Source organism: Dipodomys spectabilis, unplaced genomic scaffold, assembly GCF_019054845.1.
Source record: "Dipodomys spectabilis isolate Male_0828 unplaced genomic scaffold, ASM1905484v1 ptg000192l, whole genome shotgun sequence".
Lineage (NCBI taxonomy): Eukaryota > Metazoa > Chordata > Mammalia > Rodentia > Heteromyidae > Dipodomys > Dipodomys spectabilis.
The window spans coordinates 2196906-2209606 of NW_024870869.1; the positions used below are offsets into that span (position 1 = coordinate 2196906).

General features: G+C 36.0%; 1 pseudogene; it reads right to left on the bottom strand.

Moving 5' to 3' along the window:
- Nucleotides 1–12389: 12389 nt before the first annotated feature.
- On the bottom strand, nt 12390–12486 carry LOC122121660 (annotated as a pseudogene).
- Between the last annotated feature and the right edge of the window lie 215 nt (nt 12487–12701).

The window sequence follows — 12701 nt, forward strand, 5'->3', positions numbered from 1 at the left end:
ATTTTGTTGAGAGGCTTTGCATCTATGTTCATGAAAGAAATGGGTCTATAGTGCTCTTTCTTTGATGAGGGTTTTGGTATGAGGGTAATGATGGCTTCATAGAAAGCGTTCGCTTTATTGGGGAGTTACATCCGTTAATATTGAGAGATAAGACTGAGAGGTATTTGGATGTTCCTGCCATTTTATCCTCCTTCTTGGTAGCTACTCCTACTGGATTCTTCCTATGGTTCTTGGATTCTGTTTGCGTGTGGTTTCTTGGCCTTTATTGTGGTCTTGTGGTTTTCTATGTGTAGGACATTAAGAATCCTTTGTAGAGTTGATTTGATGGACATATATTGTTTGTTTTTCTTTGCTATGGAAGATTTTTATTTTACCTTCAGTTATGAAGGAGAGTTTAGCTGGGTACACTATTCTTGGTTGATAGTTGTTTGTCTTTAGGGCATGGCATACATTATTCCAGGCTCTTCTTGCTTTAATTGTCTCTGTTGAGAAATCTGAGGTGATTCTAATTGGTTTTCCTTTATAGGTGACTGATCTTTTCTCCTTGGCAGCTTTAAGGATCTTTTCCTTGATCTGAATTGATCCCATGTGGATTATAATGTGATGATGGGATGTCCTGTCCTTGTCTGGTCTATTTGGAGTTCTAAAAGCTTCTTGTATCTGAATATGCCTATCTTTTTGCGTGTTGGGAAGTTTTCTGCTGGGATCCTGTTAAACAAATTTTCTAGACCATTAACTTCTGTCTCTATGTGCTCCTCTACACCCATTTCCCTCAGATAAGACCTTCTGATGGTGTCTTCCAAGTGTTGAATAGATTTATCATATTTCTTGAATTTGTCTTGGATAGTTGTATGTTCTTTCTCTATAATACCTAGGCTATCTTCAATGCCGGAGATTCAATCTTCTGCATGGTCTAACCTACTGTCAAGACTTTCTACTACATTTTTTTCATTTCTTTTGCTTCTGATTGGTCGGTTTTTATGGCTTCAAAATCTTTGTTGGAGCTTTGTTTTAGATCTTGTATGAAATTCTTTCCTTCCTTAACTTGTGTTGTGTTTATTCTCAAATCACTTAGTTGAATGGTGATGGTTTCCTTGGACTCCCATTGCTTCTGTTGGGCTACATTCAGCATTCTCTTTGTGGTCTCCCTGACTCCTTTCAGGTGCCTGTTTATGGATTCCATGAATGCCTTTATTGATCTTTGTCTATGCTCATCCCGCTCTTGCAATTCTTGTATTACTCTTTGATTAGATTTCTCACGTTCATGCAATTCCTGTAGTTCTCTTTGTCTGATCTCAGCCTGCTCATGCAATTCCTTTATTTCTCTTTGAGTATTCTCAACCTGCTCAGACAATTCCAGTATCAACCTTTTAGTATCTTCCTCAAGCCCATGAGCTTCCTGTTTTGATCTTTGGTTTGCCTCCTCTCTCTCCCTATCACGCTCACACTGAGTCCTTTGCAGGGTTTCAATCATTTCATTCACCATGTTTACCAGTAATGTTTGTAGAGCTTTTTGGGAACTCTCCTCTGGATTATTCATTATCTGTTCTATCACCTGATTATCTTGAGTGGGAATTGAGATACCCGGACTTGCCATTTTTCCTTGTGTTTTTCTGGTTTGTTCTGCCCATTTGGGATGAAAGTAATGCTAGTTTTGTGCTAGAACACCATTTTAAGGCAAGCATCAACCAAAGTCCTATAATTGCATAGTCAAAATCTGCAGATACAATCTATTTCAAGAGATACAGTCTATTCAACATTAAACAACTATGTATTAATGGGGTAAGAATAGCAAAGAAGAATTTGACAAACCAGAAATTATTATGTTTAGGGAGAAAGGTGTGGAAAAATAGGGATAGAGGGATGTGGATAGGTAAAAGGAGAGTGAAATTAACCAAGTCCTACTCTCAAGAGGGAAATGGATTGGAAAGAATGAAAGGAGAGAGAGAAAAAAATTAAAAGAAGAGACAAGAAAAAAATGGAAAGACAAATATTTAAATTTAAAAAGGGAAACTCTTAAAAGTAATGAAAATTTAAAGAAGTGACATTGAGAGATGAATGGGGATAGGATGAGAGGAGGGGAGGGATAGAAAGGAGACCTGAAAAAATAAAAAAATAATTATTTGTGGAGGGGAAGAGGAAAAACAAGTCGTTTAAATAAGATACCCGTTGCAACAATGAGAAGTACAAGTTGTCATGTCGAAAACGAACTTTACAACTTTGGTAGGGGGGGGTTTAAATGGGGGGCAGTGGGAGGCTGGGAAGGAATGGGAAGGGGAAACAAAGGAGGAGGCTACAATGCTTGATAAGAAATGTTCTCATTATCTTGCCCATGTAATTTTAACCCATATGTACAGTATTTTCACAATAAAAAAATAAATTAAAAAATACTTCAAATATTGTATAGGTATAAATAGATAATACTGCTATTAAGGAATTTAATCCTAAGAAGTTTTGAATTGAGGAATACATTTATGAATTAAGTATGTACACAATGGGGGATAAGGTCTTATAATCAATGACAGGTATATATGAGGATAAGCAGAACAACAAATAATTCATGCAAAAAGAACAAAAGATGAAAAAGTAAAATCAATGAGAAAGAAAGAACAAAAAATACCTAAAGGTCAGTAGAGATTTTTTTAAAAAAGCACATATACACCTAAAATAGGAGTTATATGAGGAAGAAAAAAAGATTAATAAAAACAATTTTTTATAATTAAAAAGTAAATATTTTAAAAGATATAAAAAAAGACTTCTTTGATTTTGTTTTTGGGGTGTTGATGGGAAGATCCTGTATCTCCCTTGTGTCAGTAACCAGACTCTTGGTGGAGTCTCTGCTTTGCTTATGGTGTTTCGTTTTCTGTGGCTTGATTGGTTTTTTTAAGTCAGTTTGTTTGGGCAGGCAGAAAAAATTCTGTTGGTTTACCCAGAAGTTTGTGATCTTCCTCTGAGGCTAGTTCAGTGGGAGGGAGATCTGCTTTGAGTATCACAAAAGAGGGAGATGGCTGTTTCCTCTAGTTTGGAGTTGCTGTGAAAAGGCTGGGTTCTGGGAAAAGTTGAGGCCTTTCAGAAAACAGTAGCTTTTCCCTGAGGGGCTAGCTTCTGAGACATTCACAGAGCCCAGCCTGGAGCCATTCTCAGGGTTTATGTTTACTGAGTTTCAATTGATTGTCAGGGCTGCTGTAGAGAGGAGCAGCCTCTGGCTCTTTTTACCCAGTGAAGAAAGCCACTCCTTCATGGGTGTAGCTTTCTCTGCCTGGTTGTGGAGTTCAGAATGGCAGGTCAGGGTAGGTACTTGTGACTCGCTAAATGACTCTTTTGTTTTCATCAAAGGACTGAGTTGGAGCTAGCTGCTTAGCCAGGCCTTTGTCTGCATCAAAGATGGATATCTCCGCTGTTGGGGGGAGGAGTGGCCTTCCCTCCTCTGCTTCCTTTGAGAAGCAGTGAGAATGTCAGTTTTGTACTTACGAGGGAGTGTTGGTTCCTGGGTAGCCTATGTTCTGCTATCTGCAGGATGAAGATAACTGCTATTTGTCAGTTCTTGTTGGTGTTGAGTAAAATCTGCTCACCTGCTGCATCTGGCACATTTGTCCCAAAATCTCTGGGTTGTAGGTATGGTGGCTATGGACGCCACCACAGCCGCCACAGCCGCTGCAGCCATGGCTGCTGGAAAATGCTCACATCTGTCTCCTTACCTGGATTTTCCCTCTCTGGCCAAACTCTCTGTACTGTGATGCACACTTGGTGTGCCTAGGACTGTTCACTGGAACATTAGAACTGCTTTCTCTGCGAGAACTTGTTTAGCCACCAGGTTCTCCTCTGCCATCTTCTCGAAATTCCTGAAGGTGTTTAAATGTTACTGGAATTGTTTTGGAATAAATATTTTTTACCTTGACTATCTTGAGAAAGAAGATTTGGTTTCTCAGCACTATTGGTAAGAACTTGAGTGAAAGAAACAAAAGGAAAAATGAGGAACAACTCAACACATACATTCAAAAGAAACAAAACAACCCAAGCAAACCCAAATTAACTCAGTACTCAAGAACCTGCAGGAAATTCAAAGGTTTTTAAAAAATAGCTATGATAGGGGCTGGGAAGATGGTTCAGTGGTAGAGCGCTTGCTTTGCATGCATGAGGTCCTGGGTTCGATTCCTCAGCACTACATAAGCAAAAAGAAAAAAGCCGGAAGTGGCGCTATGGCTCAAGTGGTAGAGTGGTAGCCTTGAGCTGAAGAGCTGAGGGACAGCGCCCAGGCCCAGAGTTCAGGCCCCACGACCGGACTCAAAAAAAATAGCTATGATAAGCTTATGAAAATCCTGACTACATGGGAGCCTACTGTGGTGAGGATAGTGGTTAAAGCTCAGACTGGACCGAAAGATCTGTACACAATGCCAGGAACCTGTTATTCTAAATTCCAGGAAGAATAACACGAAGTAGACTGAGCCCACGATCATACACAAGTAGGAAGCGATATTCAATCTGAAAGTTAATCAGGATAATTTAGGGCTGGGGGCATGCCAAAGTGGTAAGAACATCCATTTAGAAGACACAAGACACTCAATTGAAATTCTAATATTATGGGTATTAAAGAACAAAAGCTATGACTTTAAATAATTGGAATAATTGCAAGATTTGAATATTGAGTGGAGAAAAATCCATGAGAGAGATAGAGTTTACCCATGTTGCAATGCTTTCTACTTATGTGGTAATATTATGTGGTACTCCAGGTACAACAGAGTTACCTTGCAATGAGCATGGATGTGCATTTGGGTGAAAGAAATACTCTACTTACACAGGTGTAAATTAAATACTTTTTGGGGGTAGATTTTAGTTCTTGAACTAAGAGCCTGGGTGATATCTCTGAGTCTTTTCTCTCAAGGCTATCACTCTACTACTTTGAGCCACAGTTCCAATTCTGATTTTCTGTTGGTTGTTTGGAGATAAGAGGCTCATGGACTTTCCTGCCCAGGATGGCTTCAAACCAAGATCGTCAGATCTCAGCCTCCTGAGTAACCAGGATTCCAGGCCTGAGTCGTCCATGTTTTTAATAATTTAGTAAATTGTAGTTACAGAAGTTAAAATGTATCATTATAACTTTTATAATATATGTGTGTATATTTATATCAATGCATACATATAGAAATATTTTAATGTGTTTTTGTATCTACAGTAGATTTATGAAATCATCCTTCATTACAAAATAACATGGAAACAAGTTTAATGAGGAGCAAAGCATAGGGAATAGTCACGTTTCTTGTTGAATGAAATATGAATTGTGAGAATCAGTTTGAGAAAACCATTTAACAAAATGGATAATGGCTATTAATTCCAATCCCTTTATTTGCCCATATTTTGCATCCTCACACATGAGTGTCAAAGTCAAACCACACATTTTTGCCTTTGTAGTTAAATCATGCTATAATTTAGGGGATAGGTGAAGTAATCAAATAAAAGATTAAAATAATAGTAAGTGATGCTATGAGAGCTGAAAATTATTTTAAATATGATAGGAGCTAATTAAATTCCATATCTCTTACTTTTACTCTATTGTCATATCCCTCATTACCACATTAGGAAAGTACATATAAGATTCTCACTAAATTATGTGTAAAATTATGAAAAATGTATTAAAAGAATATGGGCACATCGGGGCTAGGAAAGTGGCTCAGTGGTAGAGCTCTTGCCTTGCATGCATGAGGCCCTGGGTTTGATTCCTCAGCACCACATAAGCAAAAAGAAGAAAGCTGGAAGTGGCGCTGTGGCTCCAATGGTAGACTGCAAGCCTTGAGCAGAAAAGCTGAGGGCCAGCGCCCAGGCCCGGAGTTCAGGCCCCTCGTCTGGACAGAAAACAACAACAACAACAACAAGAATATGGGCACAGTGTGGTTTTAGCTGAGTCAGACCTGTAGGGGGTAGAGTGTTTTTGAGAACTTGAAAAACCTTGTGATGGAGATGAAGGATGTGCTTATTCTGGAAAATTGGCTAGAGGGTTGCTCCCAGAAAAACAGTGGTGAATTCTTCCCAAAGGTTACAGTAAAATCAATCTCACAATTATGTTCTCTACTGCACTATTCACCATAGAGAACTTATGGAATCAGCCCAGATGCCCTTTAGCGGAGGGATGGTTGGAGAAAGTGTTGCACATATACACAATTGGATTGCACCCATCCATTATAAAGACCGTTACAGCATTTGCAAACAAATGGATAGATCTAAAATTATGTTAAGTAAACGACGTCAGAGCCAGACACACAAAGGACGCGTATTTGGAAGCCAGAATTTTATGCAAGTTAAACAACAGTATTAATCAAAGCATGCTATTTGCAGAGGAGTATTTAAAAGGTGTAATTTCTTATAAAATTGAACTTTTAATCCAACAAAATGAATACCAGGAAACTATCACTTGGAAAATGTGAGGGGAAGTCAAAAGGAAGGATTAAAGAGACTTACGGAAGTAGAGAGTGAAGCCATAATATTCAATGCAGATAGTATGAAACTAGGAAAAAATGAAAGTGGGGTGAGGTTTGGAAGGATGTGAGAAATTTATGTAAAGATCCATCATACTTAAAAACTGATTCATTGAATGGAAAACCCTTCGTACAACTATTTACTAAAAATATAATGAAAAACAATGGAGACATCTGATCTTAACCCATGAGTCAATATGATAATTTTCTTCTCAGAAATTTTCTTTGCAGGTATTATCCTCATAATAACAGAAAAGTGAACAACGCAATGAATATCAATACATCACTTTGCCTATCCTAAATAGACACAATATAAAAATCACAGTACAAATATTTGAATATATCACATGATAAAATAACAAGTAGAAAATATCAAACTATGATTGTTTTTCCAAGTACTTTACCTTTGGTATCTAATTTAATCCTCACAATAATCCCATAAAGTAGAACTACTTCTATTTTTAATTCTAAGATGAGGATATGTAAGTCTTCTGAGTTGGAATTACTAGTACAACATTGTACACACGGTAAGTGTTAGGCTGCGGTCCATTCCCACCATATCAAATAACCTCATTCTATTTTATAACTAAATACCAGCACTCAGTCTACTAATTCTAGGAAAATTTCCCAAAATTATTGTGCACACTCTAATAATATTTCACTTTATCTTTGTTAGAAAATAGGTAACTAAGCCGGACACCGGTGGATCACCCCTGTAATACTAGCTACTCAGGAGGCTGAGATACTGCGGATTGTGGTTCAGAGCCAGCTCGGGCAGGACAGACTGTGAGACTCTTATCTCTAATAAACCACTAGTAAACTGGAAGTGGCACTGTGGTCCAAGTGGTAGGGACCAGGGACAACACCCAAGCCCAGAGGTCAAGCCCCATGACCAACAACAACAACAAAAGAAAATAAGTAACTGTAATATGAAAACTCCAAGTTCATAATCAATTTATACCTCCCTGGTGAAAGGAACTGCTAAACTATAACATTCTTGATTTCTAGCTCAAAATACTATAAATCATATTTTATCCCTTCACTCAACACTGCACTGCCTGGGGACCCCATCTCTGGTTAACACAGTCTTACTGAAAGAATGACCTGCCCAATTCCTGATGGAAACAGACTGCAGGTCTTTTGGAGCAATTGTTTCCATATTGTAGCTCACCTAAATTGTTTACCATTAGAAGTATTTTGATTGCTTTTGATACCCAACATTTTGAGAGAAATGTACTACTTTATAATGTTATTAAAGAAAGACTGATATAAAAATCACTTTTCACCCCAGATAAATATTTTACCTTTCATATACACAAAAATGCAGTCTGACATATTAATGTTAGGAATGAGAGGTTAAAAATCATAAGCACCAAGACCTAAGTATGAATTAAAGATTCTCCAACTTGTGAATACAATTGGTTTAAAAAGACATCAATACTACTGCATTTTTTAATTCCCTATGATAATGATAATGATTCCCTATGATAATGATAATGAAAATGATAAACTCTTAACACTTAAAAATAACTCATTTTCTTGGGAGTAGGACACATAACACAAGGTTAATTCTAATCATTTAAAAAGACCTTTATTTATACTAAACATTCACTCATAACTATAAAGATTCTAAAACTAACTGAAGTACAGAGACACAAAGGAAATAATTTAACTGCATCATGTACATTCAATGGACTGTTAATAGAAAACAAAGTTATACTAATAATTAGCTTACCCAATTCACTTACATTCTTTTATTCTATTCCGTTTACTTTCATAAAAACTGGGTTTTCATAAAATGATGCATGAAAAAGCCTATATGCCCACTTACATTTTCAGATCTTAACAATATTTATTTCAGAAATTTTAGCTCTATAGTCAATGAACTGAAATAATACTAAAATATTCAAAGGACTTTCAGAAATTGCAAGACTTCCTCTGGGATGTTATGTATATTGGAAAAGATATTCAAAAAGCCTTATTTGTTAAAGTTGCCATAGTTACTCCCACAAAAGAGCCATTGGTAAAGATCCCTGTGCATGTACAAAACACCTTCAAATGCATACACAATCTGGACATGACACATCCTTTTTGTTTGTTCGTTTTTGGAAGGAATATCTAACAAGCATATCGACAATACTTATTTTGTCAATAAGATGGGATATTCAAACGTAATATGGGTTTGATTAACTCTTAGTGCGAATAGATATGGTCTTGCAAAGAAAGTGATTTTCTACAGAAAACCGGAAAGAGTTTATCCAACTTGTGTTTCACAGGAATAACCAGAGAGTAACACCTGTTTGGTCACGTCGGTCCAAATCACTCCATGAGTGTATATTAAAAGTATAACCAATTTAAGAGGTCAAATATGAATTTTGTACTGACAATCATCTTACAGCAATATCTTACTACCTAATTATGTCTGTATCTTCTTACCTCACATACAATAAGAGCAGAAAGCGGTCTCTTTATCTAACTTAATGCTGTAAATGCTTTGATTATGATGACTTTTTTAGTAGACAAATAATATGTACAGAAGGGTGGTTCCACTGAAATGACATGACAGAACACTGATAAATAAAACATTGCAAGACAGTTAGCTCTTTTCAGCCTCACTCTGTCCAGATTGGCAAGCAACATTGCAACAGCACACGCACACATATACATGTATACACATGTTCGCACATGTACACACACATGTACATGCATGCTAAATTCAGGGTTTATTGTACAAAAAAGTTCAAATAAAATATTAGTGATTAGGACAAATGATAATATGCCTTATTACAAAATAATACATGAACCATCACCACCCATGTTACATTTTACCTGACTTTCCAAATGTGACCACTTAATTTATTTTTAATTAATTGATTACCTTATTAATTCGTTTGGTGCTAATACTAGGGCTTGAACTCAGAGCCTGGCTTTGTCCCAGAATTTATTTTTTGTTTCAGTTTTCTCAAGGCTAGCATTTTACTGCTTGTACCATAGCTCCATTTCTAGCTTTTTCTGGTTACTTTCAAATCAGAATCTAATGGACTTTTTTTTTCTTGGCCTGCTTTCAAACCACAATCCTCAGATTTCATCTTTCTGATTAACTACTACTAAAGACAGAAGACATCAGTGTGGCTTCTAATTTTTCCTCTGTAGCTATCAAATGCACATACTTAAATAGTAATTTAAAACTGAGAGTATAGAAGCAAGATGTACAGTGATGATACTGTCCTGTCAGAAATTCAAGTTAGTAATGTAAATTATTCTTAAGACCATACACAAAAAATATATTATAGTGTAAGAGAATTCACTATTGAACATATGAGCCTTAAGAGCTTTCTAATAGATCCATTATTTATTGTTATCCAACATTAGAAAAATGTATGAGGCACTGGTAAAATAGAAGTCCTTTGCATGACTACATATATTCCTTGTTTTTTTTTTTTTAAAGACACTTGCTTTCATTTAAAAAGTAGGCCTGTCTATTGTCTTCATGTGATTTCAATAATTGAAAGTGCTTAGTGAGAAGGTCAAAATGTATTAGTAGTCCTTAACTATCAATTCTCATTTTTCTTCTTGGAGAATATAATGATCAAATCAATAATTCAGAATCAGAAATCAATATTTCAGAATCATGCTTCCAGTGCAAGTGGATCACCAGTAAGAAATCCTCAATACCAATTTCCACAAAGTTTTGTCACAGATACAATCTCCCTGCCTTCTGTAGCTGCTTTACTACCTTACTATTTCTTCATTATACAGGAAAAGTGTGATTCACCTGGTTTCAGTCAGATCTGTTGCTAGAATTATCAAGGAATTAGTTTATTGTCTGTAATTTGGTCAAAGTTATGTCTCATTATGTAGGCTACTATAAATGTATTTACTAATTTCAAGTAAATACATAAATTCTATTCCCATCTTTTTTATAAAATAAAATTTTGTTTGCTCTATAAATTGATCAGAGGCATGGATTTTGTGGCTAGCTAGGTCATTGCACATCATCTGTCTCTCTCTCCCTTTCTTGGTTCTCATAGATAATATGATTGCTCCATAATTATCCTAATTTATTTTGCTTTCATATTTTTGGTTGCATCATTTCAGTTTTTGCTCTGCCATTTCCCAAATCATTTATATAGAAGGCGTTATTTCCTAATTTCTCATTCCTAGAATAAGCTGCACATGAAGACATCACTGGTCCTCATTTTCAGTGTGTACATTTGAATACGGAGGAACACCTTTCCTCTGCTCTCCATCAATTCCCTACTCTCCAGTGAGAATAATTTCGAATAGTAAAATTGGAAAAAGAGAAAATAAATCATGGTGAATAAACAGTTGCGGAAAATTCACTGGATATTTCTGACCAGTTCAACCAATGTGAACTATTAGGAAAATACATGGACACCTCATTCCCACTGGCACTCAAAGTTTCTGGTTAGGCAATTCTTAGGAATATGAAGAACAAGATGAAAAAATAAGGAATGATAACAATTGCAAGAAAAAAAATGAAGAAGGATCCAAGCAAATTTCTTCATTGGGCTGCCAAAAATATTCGACTTACTACAGTGCGGAGACTTCTTTCCCAAAAGGCCACTCATGTGAATAGTAGGGATGACGATGAGTATACCCATCTTCATCGAGAAGCGTACAGTGGACAATTAGACATTGTCAGTGAGTTGGTGTCTCAAGCGGCACATGCAATAACTGTAGATGACTGGACACCCCTGCACAGTGCATATACGTGGAATAATACCAGAGTGACTTCTTTATTACTTCATCATGATGCAGATACCAATGCCCAACTAAAGGCCACTTGTCCCCCTTACATCTTGCTGCTGAGAATTGAGCTAGCAAATATATGCTTGATTTCCTTCTGTTGAACCATTATATAAAACCAGGCCTGGAGAACAACATAGAAAAAATTGCATTTGATATTGCCAAAAGGATAAGTATGTATCACTACCTCTATGAAGTTGTGGAAGGCTGTACAAATTGTTCACCTATGTCCTAATGGTCGGGTTAAGTTTCTTAAATTTCAAAAATGCAAGTCGATCTTTTGTGTCCCTACAAAATATTTTCACAATCCAAATAAGAGCAATATATTCTATTTTGGTCTGTCATGGGGCTTGAACTCTGGGCCTGGGAGCTATTTCTGTGCTCTTCAGCTCAAGGTGAGTGCTCTACTACTTGAGTCTCAGCTCCACTTCCAGTTTTCTAGTGGTTTATTGGAGATAAGAGTACCACAGACTTTCCTTCCCAGGCTGCCTTGGAACCATGATCCTCAGATCTCAGCCTCTTGTGTAGCTAGCATTATAGGCATAAGCCACATGTGCCCAGCAACACCAATATTTTACTGTAAAAGTTCATGGATTCCGCAGAATTCTTCCAAGTGAATTGCCTGCATTGGATGTCAAAATGTATTCAATAGTTTTTGTATACATGTATAATGATTTCTTCAGAGTTTGTGATTTTTTAATCAGAAACAATTTTAACTTACCTGTTGAAATGAGTAGTACAGAAACTAAAATATTTCTGGTGCTTGTCTGAAAAAGTATATTTTAAAATATTCTATATTCTATGTTTGCATAATGTTCATAATTTATTTTATTTTCTCCTAGATATACTTTGAATTCTACATTATTTTATAATATTGAGGTTCATTAATGTGTTCTTTCTGATTGTATTCCATATAGAAACAGTTTGATTCCTTTTTTTCTAGGTCTTAATATTATTTTGCTTTGGGATAAAATGACAATGTTGTCTAATTTGAAAAGTTTTGTAAAGTTTATCCTATGTAAACGCCTTTCTGAGGTGAATATTTAATACACTGATGTCAAACTGAATTTAATTATATGAATTACGTGTATTGTTACAGTTGTAATTTTGTTTTAATAACTGTTTTTCATTTCTTGCATCTGAAGAATGAAACATATGGAATACTTCTCAAATTTTCATGTTATCCTTGTGCAAGTGCCATGTTAATCTCTGCATTGTAATTTGAGTATTAGTGCTGCTGAAGCATGTAGTATCCTCTAAATTTAAGTAGTTAATGATGCAATCTTTATACAAGCCTATATCTATGGGTGCCTACTTGTAACAAGGAAACCGTATTGTTCCTAACAATGCTATCGATCTTATTTCCCTAAAATTCTGTGAATAGTAGAAAAAATTATATTGATCAATCAATTGCTCACATTTGCAAATTTTTTTGTCAATGACTATCTTAAGTCTTTTTAT